The sequence below is a fragment of the Doryrhamphus excisus genome, linkage group LG13, assembly GCF_037039965.1.
Source record: "Doryrhamphus excisus strain RoL-2023G ecotype Guam linkage group LG13, RoL_Dexc_Guam_v1.1, whole genome shotgun sequence".
NCBI lineage: Eukaryota > Metazoa > Chordata > Actinopteri > Syngnathiformes > Syngnathidae > Doryrhamphus > Doryrhamphus excisus.
This window is the reverse complement of record NC_136369.1, coordinates 10,776,878-10,800,364: the sequence shown is the minus strand read 5'-3', so window position 1 is coordinate 10,800,364 and position 23,487 is coordinate 10,776,878. Positions and strand designations below refer to the sequence as shown.

The window sequence follows — 23,487 nt, the reverse complement described above, 5'->3', positions numbered from 1 at the left end:
ATGTGTGGAGGATTTTTACATTGGCGTTAAACAGCTGGTTGCTATTTGTTGATGTCCAAGCCGAAGCTGTAGTAATTCTACATTTGGTCAATTTTACTTAAAGACTAAATATCAACCCACCCTAGATTTTATGACTTTTCTGCACCCTCAATCACCAAGTGGCTCTATTGCCGCTCATTGCATTTGGCTAAGCGGCAGCTTTCAAGCACCGGTTTTATTATAACACACCTCATCCGCCCCTCTGAGACATCACAAATAGGCAGTTTTACCATGTCTTTTGAAACAGAGCGTTTTGAGACATCCCAAATTTGTTTTTAGGGCTCACTTCCAAATGAGCAAACCTCATTATCTGAAACTCTGGCATCGTTTAACAAGGGAATACAACATTCTAACTACATTTATAGGTCAGAAAAGTGGAAAAAGCATAACTACACTGTACACTAAACTGTACAATACAACATAAACACAAATAGCCAATGTTAATTTTGATATCTGTGAAATTACTACTGGAAATGTTACTGTGTTACACATTTCAGAATTAAAAAAAACCCTGACAATACGTACATCATTGACTGCATAAAGGTGAATGTTTTAGATCAGTGATTCTTAACCAGCGCCACCTATAGGACCGCAAAAAACTTTGAGTTTTGCACCAGTGGGCGGCGAGGGCCGTGGGACTGCATAGTATGTTATCAACTGAAGACACCAGAGATAGGCCAGCCGCTATGCTGCTGTATGTTATACTATATGAGGCTCTCAGTTGCAGTGCAGCTTCCGACCAGATGGTGGCGGTAATGTGTCAGTTTAACAAGCTCACAGAAGACCCGAAGAAGACATTCAACTACTACAATTAGCAATGGAGAAGTTTTTAAAACAAAAAAATGAAGACGAAAGTGGTGCCAGTCCCCCCCAAAAGACACATTTTTACGTGAGTACAATCCTGACTTCATCAAGTACGGCTTTGTAAATGGAAGAAGCGAAGTAAAGACGAACCCAATGTGTGGAGTATGGTCTGACGCTATCTAACGCTTTAAAAGTCAATATTGCTCTTTTTTATTAATAAGCTTGACTTAAGCCTTCACATTTTTCGTGCTTGATTTGCTTATCAATTAAATCTATACAGTGTTAATATTTAATAGGCCCCGGGCCACGTCGTCCAAAGGGTTAAGAACCTCTGTTTTAGATGACACAATATCTGACTGCAGAGATCTTTACAAGCATCTTCTATTCTATGTATGTTTTGAATTTGCTGGTGGTAGGTGAAATGGAAATTCCATCGTCATTGTTACATTATTGAGGTGTAGTGATGATAAAATTAATCTTGGAAAATGTTTGGTCCTTTCTCGATCATATCATTGTTTTATTAAGTGGCTCTGATTTTAACTGTAATTGCATCTTTGCAATGTAAGTGATTATTGATATAAAACCTGCACACAATTTCTGCTACACAGATACTATTGACAAAGTACAGGAACTTTTGGAAATACAATAAAAATAGTTATCTTTCTGTTGCTGTTAAGCTGGTTAATGAGCATGGGAAGCTCCTGGAATGCTTTTTAACATGAAGCACGAAACTAGGCTACAGTTATGGGATCAAATTACTAAATGTGAATAAAATGTAAAAGTATTCATATCTGAAAAATCATTTGGCGTCCAATCATCACGATTATCATCAATGACAACAATGGTTTGTGAGTAAAATATTTTATTTCACAGTATTTTTCAAGACTTTAACATTGTCTGGTTATGTTTTTACATGTTTTTTTTATGATTGAGTGGTGGTGAAACACTGCCAAAAATAAGCAAGTTTTGAGTGCAACTCAACTTCAAATATGGACTCCTTTGTCAGGTTTTTAGTCAATAGGTTCGGAGAGCATGTGATATTAAAAAAAAATAAATCCATCCATCTTATTTAATGCAGATTACCTTTTACAGATTGATAAACATGAAGAGAATAAAGGTAAATAAGGTCTTCATATGCTAACCATTTCTGCTCATTACTGCATTCGAAGACAGATGAGTGCTCCGTTGTTACTCCTCATTTGGTCTGGTTTCGGACAGACATTTGAAAAAGTAAAAGACAGGGATAAAGGTGAACAAGGACACATCATTTTTTAAAAACAGATTAAAAAAAAAATTATATGTCAGCCCACATATGAGCCGGCCCGCTCCTGTTATCAATCATACTTTGATGTAATGGGATTTCCTGGGTGAGCAGCACCTTCCTTGAATGTCACACTGGGCCGCAGGTCAGACCCCAAACTGGCAATGCCTTGCACACTCCAGCGTTGTTTGGGTGATTGATAGGTCATAAAAAAACACCAAGTGCTAAGATGACTGCCAAATAGGTTCCCCTACAATGCTTAATTCAATCACATAAGGGGTAGAAAAATCACTCATGAATACTGATTGCCTGGTTTGTTGACAAACACATTTAAAGAGGAGACTGACCAACAATCTGTGTCCTTATGCATTTTAATCTCCTTTTTATATGCACCATTATGGCTGGCTGCTGTATCATTTCAAAAGCTGTTTTGCTGATGAGCATCCTTAGAATCAAACAGTCTTTGTCCACATGGTGGAGACAGAGTACACTAAATTCTGACCTCCAACACACCTTGTGCATGAGTTGTATTTTTTTTTTTTAGAAGTTAATTCATTCATTAATTTTCCACTGCTTAAACTTTATAAAGGATATTAATTAAGAAGTTATTTCATTAGTTGCACTGCATGATTTTGTTATTTGAATGCTGATTTAATGTGTCTTATTGCCATTTTGCCTCATGTTTATTGTGTGATGCACCATGTAACAATAGTGTAGAAACGTATAGAAAAATATAAATTAAAGCTACTATTATTATGATTGTTATTTTGTGTGGGTAGGCAGACTGTTGCATGAACTGTCTGTTAACCTTAACAATGATTAATGTACTCTATTACAATTCATTCTTTGGACACACTGCTTAAATCAGTCCCAATAACCACTTGTTAGCTGACTTTTCGCTCACTCCTACGCATATAGTGTATTACATGGCGTTTGGTGAAAAACTGTCAAATTATAGTAGTGCTTTAACGTGCACAAAGGCACAAAGAGCTAACAGACAAAAAAAAGCTGGTACACTTAAAGAAGACGGGTTCTATTGTGCGCCCGTAATGTGATTACGTCTTTGGAAAGAAAGAGCTGTCTTTTCTTAAACCTTTTTCCTTAGCTTGCCTGTCAGTCTCCCTGACCAGACTCTAACCAACTCCAAGTGTGACCCTCACTCACATACATAATTTATACTTTGCTGGAATTACATTAGCCATGTCCCTGTCTACATTGGGGGTATTCTCTGAGAGTAAAAGCCAGGATCACTATATAACAGATGAAGTTTACACTAAACTCAATGAAATGTTCCGTATAGACATTTTTGAGATGAGTACCTCCTAGTCCAATCAAGCTCCACACAGCAAATCTCCACCTTAGCATTGCACACTCTCATAGATTGAATCCATTTTTTTTTCAGAGTTGCATTCAAAAATTAGAGGGAAAGTCAAAGCAGCAAAAATTGCTCATAAAATCGAGGTAAGCGCTTGATATAGTGGGCCGATAAAGAGTGGCGGGTTGGCCATTCATCACGGAAGGTGGCTCACTGGGAGAGCGCCTGTCACAGTCACCAGCACGTCTGGGAGGAATTTGGAGGTAAAGAACCTCAAGTCGCCCCTGAAGCCTCTTTTGTTCCGACATCTTTCAGATGGATACATTTGGGCCTTCGATGGGTGACAAGTGCTTTGTCTTTGCCGCTCCCAAACTCAATTGTCAGAGCGGTCTCAAGGGATGGATTATGTTAGCGGCAAAGCAAAGAAGCTTGGAACAAGCAATACTGGGATCCTCTGCAGATGTTTGAATTGGTGTGTTAATATTGGACATTTTACAATCGTAACATAGACTAAAAACAACAAAAGCCATTTACACAGATGGGAGAATTCAAAAGGCACACATGCGTAACAAAGTATTCTTCAACAAAGATGATGATAATGCTCAGTTTTGACATACCAAAGAGGTATTCTTTTAACAAAATGTTTATTATGGTGGTTATAGTTTGCAGTGTGGTTGACTTTTCTATTACTATAATTTGTGACACATCACAACGAAACTGAGCTTGCTGCTGTAGCATCCAGCACAAGACAGGTAAGTTATTACAGTGACCTAATGTAGGGGTTACCATGTTGGCTGTACAACGATTGGGGGTTGAATCTTTGAATTTGCATGTTCTCCCCTTGAGTGTGTGGGCTTTCCCCGGGTACTGACGAAGTTCGGCATCCATGTATTCCGGTTCATAAAGATGTCCCCATGACTTGAGATAAGATAAGATATGCCTTTATTCGTCCCTCAGTGGGGAAATTTGCATTGCACAGCAGCAAGAGTACAGAATCAGTTAAGCAGTACAAAATACACAATATAGAAAAATAAACAATATAAACAACCCAAGTATTAACAAAATCAACAATTTTACCCAGTTATATACAAATACAGTATGCAGATAATATGAAACAAGATGAGATATATGACCAGTCTTTACACTGAGATCTTGCTAGTGAGTTAATATGAGGCATTGTAGAAATACTTCACATAGAACTTAATATATTGCATTCAGAGGCTCCGAACCTGGGGAGACAGAGCCTTCTCCATCGCTGCCCCCACTCTCTGGAACTCTTTGCCCCATTCACTCTGCGCTTGCCCTGACCTTCCCAGTTTCAAAAAACAACTCAAAACCCACCTCTTTAAATCCGTTTTTAATGTCTAACCTTTTATATCTGACTGCTGTGCCCCGCCCCGCTTTTTTAACTGTGTATTAACCAATGAATGTTGTATTTTGGTGTGTCTTTCATTCTGTTTACTTGTTCTATTCAACTTCATTCTTTTGTAAAGTGTCTCTGAGTATCTTGAAAAGCGCTATACAAATAAAATGTATTATTATTTATTATTATTAATATTGCACGTGGAGGTTGGTCAGATATTGCACAGTGAATGGAGTCTGGAGTAACTATACTGAATGTAAAAAAACAACAGCTTTGTGCTCAAAGGAATGTCGTCATCACTTGTTTTGTAGTCAGGCATGTTTACCGGCTGCTAAATTGCTTCAATTTGTGACATTGTTAATTAGGACAGACATCCTCAAAATGTTCTCCACTGTAGAGTACACGACACGGCGTATGGAGCAGAAAAAAGTAACATTTTCATCCATCAGTCTATTTTCTCTTCAACTTGTCCTCATTCGTGGGGGAGCTGGATCCAGTTTTAGCTGACTTTGGGTGAGAGTCAGGGTACACCTTGGTGTGGTCACCAATCAATCACAGGGCACTATGCGTGGGACGATAATAAATAAATAAATAAATGAATCACATCACAAATGGAAATGAACTTGATAATTTTGACAGCCTCAATACAGATACCGATTTTGTCAGGATTTACTTGTGCATTGGTTTCAGAAGCTTTGCATGTTTGTTCCATAGAACGGCATGAACAGAGTGAGCCCATTTGACAGTCGTGCAGTCTCTTTGTCTCAGTGGGTGGAGGCGGGGCCGCTAACATACACACAGAGTGCACAAGAGTGCAACATAGCAGAAAATAAATTAGTAGATAATCTATTGCAACAAGCAGCAGTGGTGGCAACTCCGATATAGAGGGTTACCTTTTGGTAGCGGCCTGAGGCAGTAGCCAAAGACACAATATGGCAGCGAGACACAACACTGACACATCTTTCCTGTTTTGTAGGTGTATCCCGTGACATGCACTGTTAGCTCCCTGAAGGGATTTCGACATCGATAGGTTGGCAAAGTAAGTGGGATGAACTGAATCAGGTTCCATTGTATGACGTCCAGACTTTAGAAAAATGAACCTAACAGCCTTTTCTTGCTAAACAAGGCCAAAGTAATTCATCTATAATGTTAAGCAGACTAGATAATTCTTGTCAAAGTCATTTAGTTTTTTTTAAATAAGTAAAAAAAAAAAAAAAATATATATATATATATATATATATATATAATATAGCTCTGATAGCTATAAAAACATTGTTGTCACAGCTGCTATTTCCATCAACTTTCATCACAGCTTTCTGTAACTCTTCAAACATGGAAAATGTGAAACATTAAATTCATGTGATTTTTAAACAGTTTCACTGAGCGAAAATATGTTTTTAAGCATTCTTCACAATAACCTCAATCTATGCAAGTACTAACTCCATATAAGTCAAAAAGAAATTGTCCAAGGTTAATGTCTCATTCAAAGCAAAGACTAAAGCAGTTCTTATAATGTTGTAATGCTGTCCTGTTAACATAACAACAAAAAGGCCTTACAGACAGATGGATAGCATACAAAGGTGTCTGAAGAGGGGCCCGCACAGAATTGCGATATTAATTGTGACAAGAAAAGAGGCATAAAGTGTCCCTCACTTGATCTATTCTTGAACTTCTGCAAGCAGTAAACCGTTCACCCCGAGTCTCAAATTACCGTATTGACACCACTTGAAGTAATTTCCAATTCAACATCTGGAGTAGTCCAAATATAATGTGAACACTTTTGATGCCACATCTGTGCACCAGAATCCAACCAGAGCGACACCAGTTTTGAGAAGGTCAACATCCAAGAACTACTACTTTAATTAGCCTCTTAGTGGGAAGCCATGTTCAATGCCACTCTAAAAAACATCAACTGGTGCTTTCACAGGGCTTTTTCTCTCTGTCTTTGCCGCTCTATACAGTGACCTTCTGGACTACTGTCTGGTTGCCTAGTAACATACACAGGACAACTCCCAAGACACCTCGGGGGACTCACCATGCCTAGCCAAGAAATTGAAGTCATAACAAATGACAAATTTATCACAGGATGGTCCATTTTGTCAGACTGTCCTACCTTACAGCCCCCCGAGCTCCAAACACATTGTTGTGACGTAACATCTAGCATGCTGAGCTCCATTAGCCAAAATGGTGATTGTGTTGGGGCGATATTCTGGTGAGAGATTGATGAATGATTTGTCCATCACTTATCTGAATGAGATATGTGCTTGTCAGAATGATGTGTCTCTCTGTCCTAAGCACTGAAAGATCATAGTATGGCTACTAATACAGTATATCATAAGCACAGTCTGCTGTCCCTTGTAACACACTTGTGGTTGTTCCCCCCATAGGTCACTGTGTATATTCAATAACACCCTCTCAAATATAGTAATTAATACTGGAATTCCAAAAATATATATAAAAAAACAGGGGTGGTTTGGCTTGCATGGTGCACAGTACCACTTCCACATTACGTGTGTTATCATTCATAGTAGTGATACCGTAGTTCACAATCTGATTGGCTTCTGGCTTCAAAAGTCAAAATACAAGTGGATTAACAGAATAGAGCAGCCACCTTCACTTGCTCAAGCTGCCTTCACTTGTCTTGAGTGAATGAAAAACATCCCAACATTCCCAAACACATTCAGACATTTGACTTGAAGCCAAGCACCCCTACTCCTGGCATAAACTTTATTATGGCAATTACCTTATAAATATTGAATAATTCATTAGTTCTGGGTAAAAAAAATGTATTTTTCATGGTGACATTAGGATAAAGTTTGACATGAGCACTGATCAATGTCATCAACAGTGCAGCATGATTTATTGAGTAAAATGGCTGTTTGTGATACAGCTCCATAATTAATAGTAATAATAGTATTGAAAAGTCTGTAACCGCTGACCGATTCAGCTTTTAAAAGTTTTAAATATTTCATAACGTATTGCTGCTTATTGCAGCTTGTCAAACAAGTGACAGATTCGTTACTGACACTAAGAGGTTCGAAGGTATACTTTATGTTGAGCTCTCTAATCGATAATACCTGTATATGCGGGCCACTAGGTGGCGCTCATGGCCCATGGGTAAGAAGCACCGATGTAAAGCAGTGCTTCTTATCGTATCACATCCACTCAACCTGGCAAATATTTTTACTTTAGAGAGGAAAGTTATTTTATCCTCATTTGATATTCCAGGAAGGCTTCTTATTTAAAACTATGCAGTCAGCAGTGGTTCATTAGCAGTCCAATTCATCCTTTAAATGAGTGCTTATTCAAGGACAAATCATCTTATGTGCTTGTGAATTGACTGAAAGAGTGGATGAAGCGAGTATTATAAGGGCTGTTCATATTCATGTTGGTTCCAGAATAGAAGGGTATGATTGGTAATGAGTTTGGCTATTGGCCTTGTACTGTATGTACGATTCCAAAGAGAATCGTGCTTTAATTATTATATCATGGCTTTGGCATTTCTAATCACATCTTGTCGCCTCTTACTGTTTATGAATTAGCGCTTTGTCACATCTCTGGGAGGCTCTCAGACTCAAGGAGGTTGCAAAAGAGAAAATGACTCTGCAGTGGCTTCAAAACAAGGAATGAAAGTGATGACTTTTTTTCCTCCCTTTTGAGCACTTGTCATATTTATGCGGCATTACTGTAGCAACGGGCCATTTAATGTTATTTGCGCAAAGCACACATTGTTCACATCAAGCTGAAGACACAGCCAGGTGATGGCGAACTTTGCAGAAGTGCTAGCGGCATGGGAAAAATGGCACTTGGTGTCTGTAAGAGAAAATGTGCACAGGTTATGAATATTGAAGTGCTTGTCATGCTATACTAAACTAGAGATCTATGTATATACTATAGGCCTCCTGTGATGTGTGACGTGTCCCGTTCTTGCATAAATAATTATTAAGGAATTGATTATTTGTGGTAACAATCTGCGACAATCTAAAAAGTTCTCCCTGATGAAAAGTGGCAACGCCAGGATAGGGGTTAGAACTTAGCTGTTAGCCAGAATTATGTCACTATAAAGTACACTAGCACTTTGAGATGTAAGATGAAAAGCTGCAGGCCTGTACTGTCCTGATGCAGGATTGTAACCACTTACTCCTGGCTGACTTAGTTGACAATATGCTGTGCTATTTCACTGCCTGCCCAAATGTGAAATAAATAAATATAAAAGAAAGAGCGAAAGAAAGAAAAGGAAATGACTGCTCTCTTGGCTTTACCCTTGGTCCCTTGCTCTTTGTTAAAACCATATCTCCGCTGCTCCATTGCCCCCAGCTACATTAAATCCCATTAAATTCACCTTCATTAAAGCGGTCCTCTCTCCTCTCCTCGCAGCGGCTCTGGCGCGGGCCTCTCAAGGACAGAGCAGTAATGAGGCTGGGCTGGCTATAACCTTGAAGAGCACAGGTTTTCATTTCCAAATCAATAACTTATGGTTCAAAACTGCCACTAGATCTCAGCTATCATTTTCAAGCGTTAATTGTCTCCTCAACAGTAATAAGCTATTTAACTTTATGTTGCACTGTTGATATTGCATATTGCATATCATTTGTTTTGTTTATGTTGCAACATAGATGGGATAACTTGGGGTAGGGGTTGTATTTCAAAGATCCTAAGTCATTAGACTGAAACAAATGAAGCCGAACAATGCAGAGGCCAGTAAGCTGGGGTGTTGGAAGTATTGCAAATCAGTGACATCATTCAGCCTGAAAAGGTACAAATATTAGCCCAAGCCTTTAGAACACGGTGAAATCTGATGTTTGAAGTCATTAAAATATGAAATGCAGTTGCGAAAACAGATAAATGGATAGAATGATGGTCCCTGTATTAGCGTTTGCTCTTGCATTTCCATGCAACTTGGAACTCTGGTGATCATTTCTGCTTGACATGTTCATAGTGTGAAATATTGGAGTTTTTTTTTTATGAAATTGAGAGGATGGCAGCTCTGGTGACCACTGGGGCTTAATTTCTTTAATCAACTTCTCTCTCAAATGAGGCTTTATTAAATTACAAAGATGGGAGGAGAGCAGAGATGGCACAGTGTTAAAAACATAAAAAAGCAATGAGGGATAATTAAATGAAATTAATAAAAATCATCCACCAAGACAGAGGAAGAAAATGAGAACATGGAGCCATTTTCATGCTTCGCTTTCTTTCATTCCTTCTCATTAGAGTTTCAGGAAATTTAGCATGTGGAATCATGAACAGGAGAATGGGCTTCAATGAGTGTAAGACATGCAACACTTCTTTTCCTGCTGTTATATTCATGCTGTGTGGGGAGAGAAAAAAATCTAATATGGGCCTCAACCTTTTTTTCCACAGCAATGTAGTCATTTTTGTGGTGCACAAGTATCATCATATAAATCTAAAAAAAAAGAAAAACATTATGGAATTCATTCATTCATTTTCTACCGCTTATCCTCACAAGGGTTGCGGGCGTGCTGGAGCCTATCCCAGCTGTCTTCGGGCAAGAGGCAGGGTACACCCTGGACTGGTCGCCAGCCAATCACAGGGCACATATAGACAAACAACCATTCACACTCACATTCATACCTATGGACAATTTGGAGTCACCAATTAACCTAGCATGTTTTTAGAATGTGGGAGGAAACCCATGCATGCACGGAGAGAACATGAAAACTCCACACAGAGATGGAATCAAACTCGCGTCTCCTAGCTGTGAGGCCGGCGTGCAGCCTCAATTGTGGAATTAATTATTAAAAAATATTTAATCTTAAAAATGATTGACAATGAAGTGTATATCACGTGTAGCTGAAGTGTAAATTAAGTGTAATTAAATGCTTATAGTTTTTTTTTTCCATACACATGATTACAACAATGATGTATTGTCATTGTTTGACCCCTTTGTCCTTTATGGCTCAATCAAGATGTACTTTTCTTCAATGTTTACAGCTTTAGTCTCCCCAGAAGAATAAATTTGGATGTGAAGCATATCCCCGGCTAATATGTCCTGTGTTACGTACACTGTCAAAAATGTCTATGGCCTCTCTGTCGTGTTTTTTACGATTGCCATTAACGCCTCGGACACCTGCCCTTGACATTTTGAAGACCACAATGATCATGTATAGTCTGTTAAAAGGTGTTAAATTTACAACACTGGCTATTTAATATATTATCTCCTTTCATGTACAAAAAAAAAATCATCTCTGGAATGAAAGAAACCTTGTTAGTCTCATTTTGAATGTCAGCATAGTCCAGCTAAAGGTGCCAATTAACAGGCCTTAATGTAGCAATTTGTAGTCATTTCACCTTAAAATAACACCAGTGGCACAGTGTTAAAAGGTCCTGGCTAATTGAACTTATTTTTATAACATCAGTTAGACAATATTGAAAGTAAAATTATGTTTAGAATACAAAAATATTAATGTATTGAACATGAAAGCTATTAATACCTGGAATTATGAATTTATTTTTATAGCACGTTCCTTTAGTTCCTGTTGTGCATAATCTATATACAGTTGTCCCTCACCATTTTGTGGTTTGAACATCACGCCGTTACGCTAACACATACATCCATCCTTCCATCCATTTTCTACCGCTTATCCACACTAGGGTCACGGGTATGCTGGAGCCTATCCCAGCTGTCAGGAAAAATAGTAACACGGACTTGGTTGCTCGGTGACCGAGTGGTTAGCGCACATCTAGGAGTTTGCATGTTCTCCCTGTGAATGTGTGGGTTTTCTCCGGGTACTCCGGTTTCCTGCAAACATTCCATCAACATGCTAGGCTAAATGACGACTCTAAATTGTCCATAGGTATGAATGTGAGTGTGAATGGTTGTTTGTCTGTATGTGCCCTGTGATTGGCTGTCCAGACTTCACCCTGCCTCTCATCTGAAGACAGCTGGGATAGGCTCCGGCATGCCCGCGACCCTTGTGAGGCTAAGCGGTATAGAAAACAGATGGATGGAACACGGGCTGATGTGGCCGTATTCCAGCTAAAACTCAACTCTGAATCCATGACATCCCTTCTGTCCACACATCCTGATAAAATGTATTGCATATACGTACATGGCATATTTTCTCAGATAATGTCTACTAAATTAGGTAATTCCTATATAAATATTAAATATTTAATGTCAAGACGTCTGCAGTAATGTTCAAACCCCTATTCATAAGATTGTAAATAGGTTTTCTTTAAGAAAATATTTGAATTCTAGTTTACGGAAATTCACTTCTTACGGTCGGGTCTCGAACCAATTAACTGGGTTAAACGAGGGGTTACTTTATTAAATTCAAGATGTGTTCAAACCCAAAGCTTTAATTGACAAGAGTAAATTATGCTGAACTATTAGCATGGCAAATAGTCACAATCGCGCTCAAAATCTTTGAAGTTGGAAGCAGACTATTTGGTAACTTGATTCTATTCTTCAGGTTGTACTTCAAGTCATCGTGTTAGCATGGCGTTTGGACAATTCAAAGCTCTTCTAGCTGAGCCTCTGAAGTTTTCCTCTTCTTCCCAGCATGTAGTGAAATTGCCAATTCTTTAATGTCCGCCTGTCAGTCAAACTTCATAATGCTGTGATTTTTTTTCTCCCACTGGCAGTGTCTCTTAATTAGATTATGGTGGAGGAATAACTCGAGTTCAGAATGCCAATTTGTGTCCCAGACGGTGTAAAATTTGCTCTTCCACTGCTGCCAAACAGAAGAACTGAGAGGAGACGAGGTCCTCAGGCAAAAGACCAGCTGGTCCTTAAGTTTTTCTTTCTCTTTCAACTCCCTTTCCCCATTTGTAGTTGTCCGTTAACAGTGTGTGGTGATAAATGTCAATGTTGTTCCAGAGTACTACAATCAGAGTTGAGCTGAGTTGACAAACTGTACAAAATTTTTCTTCAGGGTAAAATTACACTGCCTGAAAATGATAATGATTGTTTTGCAATTGGTGGGTTTCTGATCTGATCAAGAAGCCATGTTCATTACAGTCGGATGTGAAAGTGTGTCAGTTGTGAATGAATATAGTGCTGCTACTGGTAGCATTTTACTATTTTATTATCGAAAGCTTTGTTTTAAGAGCATACAGTAGGCAATGAACTGCTGCAGGTAATTCCAGTTGTTCAAAGTAAACATGGGACCTTTACACCATCCACCATACAAATGCTGGACAAGGACGCTCCTGAATTTGTGAAGAATGTGCAATGGGAATGAAAAGCATAGAAACATGAAGCCTACAGATGTTAGAACTTAAACACATATGGCATATGGCTAACTGAACCGTTGGGTTATTATTCTGAGGGCAGACCCTGCAGTTCTTGAGGACAGCTGTTCAAGGTTATACGTACAGGTTGTCATCTAGCCTGGCATGGCTAAATGGCTTATTTTAATTGATGGTCTTCAGGGGAAACTCACATTAGTTTAGGTGCATATCTATGGCTCGTAGTTTTCAATCCTACACATAGCAGGTCTGACTGCTTTGAAGTGAATAGAATAAAACACCAACCGAAACTTCTTTACTTAGGTGCATTGATACAAATACTTATCACATACTACAGTATTAATTGGCCCTGTACCCTAGAAACCGCCCATGAATGATACGGGAAAAGGCCGAAATGATACTGTGTCAAAGCCCAGGGCAGTGATACTGATAAAATATAGAGTTTAACCATGTCCAGTATCAGCCCCCGTAGCTGTACACTCAGAGAGCGCTGCTCTGGTATCGTGCCCGTGAAACAACCAATCAGAGAACAGTGCACAAGCGTGAACACATAGCGTTTGTTTTGCTGCCGTCTGTGCTCTGTCAACATGTCAGCGGTTGACACTCCCGGCGAAAGACAAATAGGGAAAATAGCAAACAGAATATTAGAAATGGAACGTTTTATCACCATTAATGAGGAGAACACTCTTGAAACAAGGAAACAAAGACTGTTAGAAAGTATTCCCCCGCCTGAGTTACGTGTCTGTTTATTTTATCAATCAGAAAAGAAAATGGGGATGAAATCTGGAAACAAAATGGTCTTGATTAAATAGTACATCATAATAAGCTCATGATTAAATAGTATGTGATACCTGGCCTGATACCAGACAAACCATGTGATAACCTATAATTATCCTAGTTCCATCAACAACAGCAGCAAAGATACAGCGACAACACTTGATGTCCGTTCTCATTCGGATGTGTGTTCCAGCATTAAACGTGTGCTGGTTGTTCCTACATCCGTGTTTACTCAAACTGTTGGTTTGCTTTATCTGTGTTGTTTTTTCTCTATTTACACTGAATATATAAAGACAATTATTCCGGTTCAATTTTGTGAGGCAAAGCTTTGCTGAAATAAAGTGAACTTTTCTTACATTTTAGATAATATGTTTGACTCTTCAAGTGCCTTCTGATGTAAAGTGGTCAGACCAGGTGTGCCTCGATGTTCACCCCACTCATCTGGTGGTTTATTATGACTTAACCGCTGCTGTCACCTCCCATCAGGCTTAAAAGTGAATGTTGCCAGCTGCCTTCCTCGACTCCTCATTTCTCCATTTGTCTGCCTCCCTTGAACTGAGTTAGAGAACATCCTGTGATGCTAAGGCAGTGGCGCAGCTCTTTCGGTTAGTACTCTGTTGCAGACTTAGCAAAGCACTTTGAATTCTTTGCGGGTGTACATTTACTTTCAAGAGTGGAGCTTCATGTCTTTCATTGTGCACTTCTTGTTGGTTTATATTTGGTAAGAACAGGACAAGATGTGTTTGATAAGATGGCAGATGGTCACCTGGGCTGCTCTCCTGTGGATTCAGAGATAAGGAGGAGTACATCATGTATCTCATGCTAAATGCGGAGCAAGTAGAATTGGGGGGGAACTGCCAAATCTCAATTTTAAAGGAGTGATGTTTTTTTGTGGCCAGAGCTATGTTGGACAAAGTTGAAGCCCTCCTTGTCCCCGGAGGTGTGCTAGCATCATTAGTTGAAGTTTTTGAAGTGTTTGGCCTTTTGATGTTCCAATGTTCTCTTTAGGCTGCCTCGCCCGAAGGACTTTTAATATCACTCCTACAAATTTCTAGTGAGGAATGATTTGAAGTGAGCGTCTGTCAAAGAAACAGCCATTTAAATACATTGGTCATGGTTAAAGAGGCATAAAATGAGGCCAGATTAGACAGAGCACCTTTCTATGAAGGCTCGGTCTGCTTCAGTCAGGGCCAACCAGGGGCACAGCGACCCAGCAGGACTGTCCTTGCCTTTATTTCATCACGTACTGTAAAACTATCTGACACCACTTCATTTTAACCTTCTGCCTGCCACCAACAAGACCACCCAAGTTGTGTTGATGTGAAATATTCTATTTTTTGATTATGTATGTAAAATATTTCTTTATCTTTGATTATAAGAAGTCCAAACTCATCCCCAAACATAGGACTTTAAACAGTGCTCTGGTTTATCCACTAGGGCGTGCTGGAGGACCTATGTTAGTGCCACTTGATATGTTTGTGAACTATATCTTGTAAGATGTTTTTAGTGCAAGCAACTGCAGACACAATGCACATGCGAAAAAAAAAATGCGTGTTGTTACAGCAGGCTTCATACTAAGAAACCTGGTCCCAGCGGTCAATGTGATGGTGGGTGTCTGTTCTGGATAATTAAAGGAAGACCTGTCGTGGTCGATTGTGTTCTTATGACAGGCTGTGGCCGATATCATTAATTATTTAAATTTTTCTTTATTCTCACTTGCATTTTTTTATGCTCTCAATAGCATCAAAACAGTATCAATAGTGTCAATTACTATGCTGTAATAACTATTATACTCACTCGTCTTAATACACTTGCAATAATTGACCAACCAATCAAAATTTACATTGCGTGATAATAGTTATATTCAGCTGGAATAGGTGCAGATTCTGGAAGATCTAGAAAGTGTAGCTTATCTTGTCTAATTGAGTCCACAACTCAATACAAAGGGGTGAAAATTTGCACAATAGGTCTCCTTTAAGTTTCTTAAACCTTGTTGATGGTGATATAGTATGATATCTTTCCGAACAAAAATGTTTATAGTGTTTTATTCATACTTGCTTGTTTTTTTTTTGTGCCATACCGATTCCTTGAGACAGCGTGCAGCTATGCATGCTCGTCTTGTTACATTAGTAGCTTGCCTCTTGCTCCATTGTTTACAGTCGGCAGCAGTTGTTAGCTTTGAGCACTCCTTTGCTATGCGGAGCGACCGGAGAGTCTGCATAGTGGGAGTAATCGATGAAAAGACTTTATATGAAGCCAAACTACCAAAATGTAAATAAGTCTCTGACCTCAATATCATGTGCATCTACTCATTAACCCTAAAATTGTTCATTAAAAATAGGTAAGCCCTATGTGTTAATGCTCTATGAATAGCTTCATCACCAAATCTCTCAAAGAATGACTAATTTAATAAAAGAAAATCTGATTTAAAAAAGTGCTTTGGGCAAAATGTGGTTTTCTTTTTTGTTAAAATACCCCTAAAATCACCCACTGTTATTCATTGTGCCTGGATTACTTTGCCATTCCATTATTCTTTATATCATTGCTTGTGGTTGTCTTCTGTGTGGTTCCCATCTAGTAAAAGTTGAGGAAGGCTGGTCAGTTGAATAAAGTAGAACTTGGAAATCTTCAGGGTATTTGATGTGACAAGGCCTATTTCTTCCTACTAAGCTTCAATGTGATATCTAAATTGTCTCTCTTTTCCACAGCTTCATATAAGGTGTGAATGTGCCGTAAAAGGGAAACCACAGTGGAATAGGCTTCAGGGTTCATTAGTCTGAGCGAGAAGAATCTGGACGTTATGTGAAATGAGATATTGCTTGCCTTTAGCATTACGTTTCTTACCATCAACAATTATCTACAGGATTTTCCACAGGATTTTCGTAAGACACAATCGCAAAAGGTTTGTGGATTGTGTTGCTTTTCAAATGTGATTTCATGACACTATCTCTTACATCTGAATAACATCTGACCAAGTGTCCTGTTGAAAGATTTACTCCCACTGAGCTTCTTTTATTGGTGTACTTCTATTTGATTAAAAGAAATCAAAAGCACCATCTCAAGAAGGTACGAGCCGAACAAGACATGGCCCACTGGGCTTGTGCCACACACCCTTCTCCCACTGCTCATTAGCGCTGTTATTAGCTGAAGAGAAAGTTTGGCTGTGAAAAATAAGGTATTTTTGTGCTTCCTGGATGAAGTAGAGGTGCACGAAGCATAAGAGATATGCCCCTCTTTGTGACAGCCACATGGGAGATGAGGGAAATTGAGGAGGGGGTGAAAGGCCAGGTGTCTGCTAGGGAATTTAATTAGGAAGAGTGAATGCCTTGTCCTCTCTAAAGTTGCTCCAGGCTTTCGTTAATTGCCCAATTCCCCATTTCTTCCAGCATTTTCTCCTCGAAAGTTAATTAGTATTCATTTTACACCGGCATTTGAACACGAATTTTATATTCTACATCTATTTTCCTTACTTAACCAAAACCTTATTACTGCATAAGTGGTCATTGATAGGTGGAAAATGATTTATTTGCACACAATTTGAAATATTGTAATGGAAACTACTTCAATCAGGTGTCCTGAAATGTAAAGGACTGTCTGATTCAGAAACATGGCCATTTTTGTGCAGATACTATCCTTACCAAATTGTAAGGAGCTTATGATTGATTTGGCTATTGATCATCATTCAATAGAAATGCATGGAAATACAAAAATGTAAAATTAACTTCTTCATTGATGGAAAGTCAAATAATATACACTATATGTACATAAGAGACTCCATAATCAACAGTAGGAGAGAGAGGTTATGGCCCCTCCAGTGCACACTCTCCTCTGCAATATAACATAGTTGCCTGGGAATTGTTAAATCCTTCACAAGGGAAACACTCTGTTGGTAGGATTACTTCAGAATTTGCTCACCATTTCTCTCCTTATTATCACATTTTTATAGCTCAGTTAAGGCCAGTGTTATAATGTTGAATCCCTATCCTTTACAGGGGGATACAATATTTATTTTAGTTAATCACAAAAGTATCAAGCGGATACCAGCTCAATATCGTCTGTAGTCAGCAGTAGGATTATCTGTGGGATAAGGGAAATTCAGGACGTATATACGGTACTACATTCTAACTTTTTACATTGTGAAAGAAATTATTTTGATCAGAGTTTGGCCGTCTGCACCATGAAGTGTAAATAATGTACATCTTATCTACTTTGAAACATACTACCAAACGTTTCTTCTTTTAACACACCACAGGTGACACATTATACTTTAAGTGTGTCAAAAAGGCACGGTGTTGTGCAATGCACGTCTTTGGTGTGCCTGTTTTTTGTCCCCCCTCAGCTTTTATTCAATGCCCCCTGCATGCTTCACATGTGAATGGACTCTATACCCGCTGTTTTAAAGGTTAATTTTGAGTTTGCAGCAGAAGCTTACTCCCGAGGAACCCTTCCTGTGATAGATTGTTGAGACCATTGATCTAATTTTGAAAGCCTCTAATTCCTCTCCTGCATCCTTTCCGTTTTTGTGTGTTGCAGTATAAACTTGATTTCCTTGTGCCTCATGCAGTGGCTCACTCTGCAAGGTGGGAAAATAGAGTGAATATATAAATAAAGAAAGCCAAGAAATGGGTCTTTCACAGCAGCACGGTGATTTTTATAGACCGGATCAATTAAATTTGTCGTATTTGCAGCGATGGGGGGCTCCGTAACTCAATAAGAAGTAATGTGGCTGAAAAGGCCTCTCACTGTGCGGTGGCCGATCGGTGACTGAGTGTTACCATGGGGGTATGAACATTCAGAGACTTCAGAGGCATAAAACTGGTCCAGACCAATTACAATCAAGAGTGGTCCAGAAAGCGGATATGTAGGTGGGCATCTTACACTATAAGGCCCCATTGAAAGGGCAAGCACCACAGAGGAACATCACAGCTGGTGTGTTGCTTCAAACTGCAGTGATGTGGTCTGGTGGTCTGTTAGTGTTACAGCCAGGTAGCAACACATGAGAATACTTTATGTTCCTCTGTGGACACTGACAACAAAGTATATTTACACCTGTTTTTTTTTTATTGTTTTTTTTTATTAGGGAAGCACATTATTATTTTTGAATAGGCGCAGAATTGATTTGATTATTGGTCACAATAATCAATAAATTAAATAAATAAATCCAATCATTAACCACATGATAGATCAAAACAATAAGTGTACCAGATAGCCATGATGACAGGAAGATTCACTGTGTGCATCTGCCTCAACACCTGCCGTTGTTTCTATAGCAGGATATAAACGGAGAGAGTAAACCCTCCTGTCAGTAATTCAGCCTCTTTGTCTCAGTGGATGGAGGCGGGGAAAGTGCTGCAGCGTATGAATGAAGGCATGAAAGTGAATGCCACAGCCCCAGTGTGGGAATATTTCGGTTTTAAACACAATGACCAAGGTGAGCCCCTGAACAACGACAACTTGCATGTGCACCTCAAACATAAACATCCTGTCTGGTTTTCTCAGACTATCTCTGACTGGCATGGAGCACCAGAGCACCAGCAAGCGGCGGCGTGCAGGTGACCAAGTAGTAGCATTTGTGTACACTGTATTGAGGGGAATGAAATTACCATTTGGGGTTCATACAGCTTGCACTGAGCTGATTCAGTCAAAAACACTCTTTATTTGAGCAAAGCAAAAAGGACATGCACAAGGTGGAGCTTGAACAAAAACAGCCAGAAAACGAGCATACAAAAAGTATAGTTCTCAAAACCAAGAACAAACAACAGGAGAAATTGACTAACTCAGCTTAAATGAAAGCACTGATTTCCAAAGAGGCACAGGTGCTGCTATGCACCGACAGCAAAGCTGCTGCACATGGTGCAAAACAGGAAGTGGAAAACCAAAATAAGAGCACATAACATAAAGCCATGTATGAACCAAGGAGAAAAAAAACCTTGACAAGAAGTCTCATTTCTAAAAAGTGTCACTTCTCTCAATTACTATTCTAGTTGTTCACAAACAGGAAGAGCTTTCTCTCCTTGAGACCGGCGTCTCTACATCCAGGCTGAGGACATCACTGGTAATAAATTAATCTTAAAGGGATAGTTCAGTTTTTTTTTTACGTGAAGTTGTATGACACCCCCATAAGTCCACCCACATTCCAAAAACATGCTAGGTCAATTAGCGACTCCAAATTGTCCATAGATATGAATGTGAGTGTGAATGGTTGTTTGTCTATATGTGCTCTGTGATTGGCTGGCGACCAGTCCAGGGTGTACTCCGCCTCTCACCTAAAGACAGCTGGGATTGGCTCCAGCATGTCCGCGGTTTAAAAAATGGATGGATGGATATTCAGATGGCCAATTAAAAGTAAAAAAAACAAAGGAGCTGTGTGATGAAATTAGCCCGAGGGCCGCACTTTGCGCACCACTGTAAGGTCTCTCTATCAAAGGATTCTGGACCTGAATGTCAAACTAAAGTCACTGGTCATCGACATAAAAAAAAAAATGGCAGCGTGGTGAATCCGCAAAAGCAAGTGGACTCCTGTTTGTTGAAGATATTTCACCTTTAATCCTATGTAAGTGGTTAACCTTCCTTCATAAGAAGAGGTTGTTAGCCTTTCCTGCTGTCAAAACAAACCATGCTTAGTGGCCATGCTTCCTGTGGAATGAGATCAATCATCTCTGGGGGAAAGATTTTAGGACATTGTTGTAAGCAGTTGGTTGGGTTGTGCGATAATTTTTATATAGTGGTACTCCGGTATACTGTATATTCTACCAATACGAAAATGACTGGTAAATGGTAATGACTGATAATGGTATAACTGCATTTAGAAAGTCATAAACAGGTTTTCTATGCTCACTATGATAATACCTGATTCATAAATACGGACTCCTACTTCGCGAAAATTAATTTACTACAGTTGGGAACCAATTAACCAGGATAAATGAGGGATTACTGTACTGCTGAGTCAGAAAGCAAAGCTTTTGATATACCAGTCAATCTCCACTACTAGTTAAAAGTGGAGACACACTGCCACATGCTTTGACTGTAGTGTACATTCCTACCCACACTACCCACACCTAGAGCAATATTGTGGATACAAGTGGTCGGAATGAGAGTGGCTGGAGAGTGAATGGTGAGGATCTCGGTCAATCGGTTTAATTTGGTCATTTATTTTATTAAGACAACCCTAACACTCACAAAATATATATTTTTCACTATATAGACGATTATTTCTTGCTTGTTCAAAATAGGTTCAGTAAATAGTCAATGCTTTTGCATATGCGTGTGTTTGTGTATCAGATGTGTCACTTGTGATGGAGCATAAAAATGCCTCAGGACATTGTAACAAAGTCGCTTGTTCCACCAGCCCACCACCCCCGACACAATTATCCACTCATGTCTAATTGGCATTTGAGGCTTCTCTGCTTGATCGACCATGGCCACATCAGCATGAAGTGGCAGGGCAACGTCGGCCAAGCTGTGATTTAGCTGGTATCACGCTTTGTTACTCTTTGAGCTGCTTACATAATTTGCTGATGTAAATTTGCACTGCCTAATTAACATCGTCAGGCTCTCATTTAATGCGAATAGACGTGGGGTGTCCAGCCCCTCCCGCTTCTGCTATACTGACTGCAACTTCGTTGAGCATATCCAAAGCTGCGTATACTCACCTTTTGTCTTACAGGGTGCAACAGTGAAGCAAACTCATAACTGAAGTAAAAAATTAAGTTCTAATTTGCTGTTTGTCTGAAGCCAAGCATTGAACTTTAGACTTGTTCAGACAGTAGCGCATAGGCATAAAAGTCATTGACGGGTTTCGTTTTGGAGAAGTGCTTTGTGCTATTTGAGGTGACTGTGCTGTAGACAAATAATCATACTCTCAATTAGAGTCCCTTTCTCTACTTTATGGTGTCTGAGATGCTTAATGGCTCTTCCAACAGAACCGTCGCTCCATGTCTGCACACGTATCATTATCCAACCCCATCTCCTGTGCTAATAAATGACAAGTTCCTGAAATATTGATTTGTTAACATTCCAAGTGGCACCACCTCATGCAAAGTGCACTTATGAGGGGGGGGCAACCTTGGAAATAGGCTATGAATGTGCAGCACGGTGCATAGACGCAGAAAAAGTTACTTTACTGTTGTTTGGCTGTGACGGATGCCCTTAATTGGTGAGTACTTGATGCTAAAACAAGGGCTTCAACTCGGCAGTGTAAACTTAATATGTACCAAGCCGTCCAGTCATTCAGCCAGTCAGGATATTAGATTGGAATGGCGGTTTGTGATGATGGCAGGGTCACTGAGCATCTCATTCGCACAAGCCCACCCCACTCCCTCCCATTGCCGCTCACCCATTTGCCTCGGTGTTGCACTGCGGGGTAATCAGGACAGTGACACAAAGCCTGGCAGTGGAGTAGATCTCATTTGTCTCCAGGGTTTGTGCCTCAATGCACAAAGCACTAAAGTTAAAAGGAGGCAAAGTTGAGGTTCATTTGCATCATTTTTACTTTTTTATAAATGTTCTATTGCAATTACAGCTTTACCCTTCTTGGTAACTAACTACTTTTTGCTGTCACTTTGCAATAGCTACTCATATTTCACTCACCCGATGTTTTAAAAAGGAACATTTGTCCATACTGATAGTGAGGCTTGAACTATTCAAAAGCCATGAATACCTAATGAAATTGCAAAATTGTTTCTGTTATATCATGTCATCTGCATTTTGTTATTATGTTCTAAATGATTTAATATTTACGGACAATGGACACAATCTCGCAAGCGATTTCTATTTCATTGTGTGCATGTTTTCATGTGTTTTTAAGAATGCCTACCAGAGCTTCTGCAGGGATTTGGTCAGTAATAAATAAGAATTCCCTCAAGGGTCAGACTTGCTGTTTATGCTGACCAATGGAACCGTGGCCTGGAAACAAAAGCAGACGCATTTTTGGTTTTTGAAGCAGGTGGGTTCTGCACTTCAAAGACCAAAAGATAATCTTCAGAAAAGTCTAAAGCCAGGCTCTGAAATACGCAAAACCTCTAAGAGCTTCTTCTCACAAAGACACCGGGCCTCATCTTGTGGTTCGAGCCAGTTCAGGAATGCTTTTATTCTTCTGAGCCCTTAACTTTTTTTGGTTTATTAGACTGAGTTTTTGTATATAATATATATATATTCCAAATGCTCACAGGTTTTGAAAGAACTTAAAGGAAATCCTGAAGAAATAACCTTGGAGTTTGGGGCTTGTGCTAAAGTATCAGTTGATTCAAAGGCTCAGCCGCAAAGTCATCTTGAACACACAGGGGAAACTGGAGGTCAATAAATTGCTACAGTACATCGTGCCGTGTAAGATGAAGAGATTTTTGTTTTTTAACTTTTTAATTTCATGAGAAGAATGAGAATCAATCAGTTTTATAAAGTTGCTTGAACTTTGAGAGCAGTGAATGAAATATCAACACGGATTGTGTGAGTTACTGAAATACAGCAGTCTGTGTCTTAGATGCTAAGTTAAATGTTAGTAAATTTTGTTTTATTTTTACACAGGAAGTGTGTATGTACTGCAGTGAATGCCGAATATATATTTAATCTTTATGCTCAGAAAAATAGACAACTGGTCAGAAACCCAAATATGCTATACCCCCTTGACTCCAAATTCACTTCCCCCCCCCAAAAAACAAGAACACTATCACTGGCCCAAAAAACATAACACCATCACCGGCTAGTTACTAATAGTGG

General features: G+C 39.3%; 1 protein-coding gene across 4 annotated transcripts in view; it reads left to right on the top strand.

Moving 5' to 3' along the window:
- Positions 1 to 787: 787 nt before the first annotated feature.
- Positions 788 to 23,487, top strand: part of zfhx3b (zinc finger homeobox 3b) — a 331,153-nt gene continuing 308,453 nt past the window's right edge. For all 4 annotated transcript variants that reach the window (XM_078795720.1, XM_078795721.1, XM_078795719.1 and 1 more), the window contains exon 1: positions 788 to 928. The gene's annotated coding sequence lies outside the window, so the exon portion shown is untranslated. The remainder of the gene's footprint in view (positions 929 to 23,487) is intronic.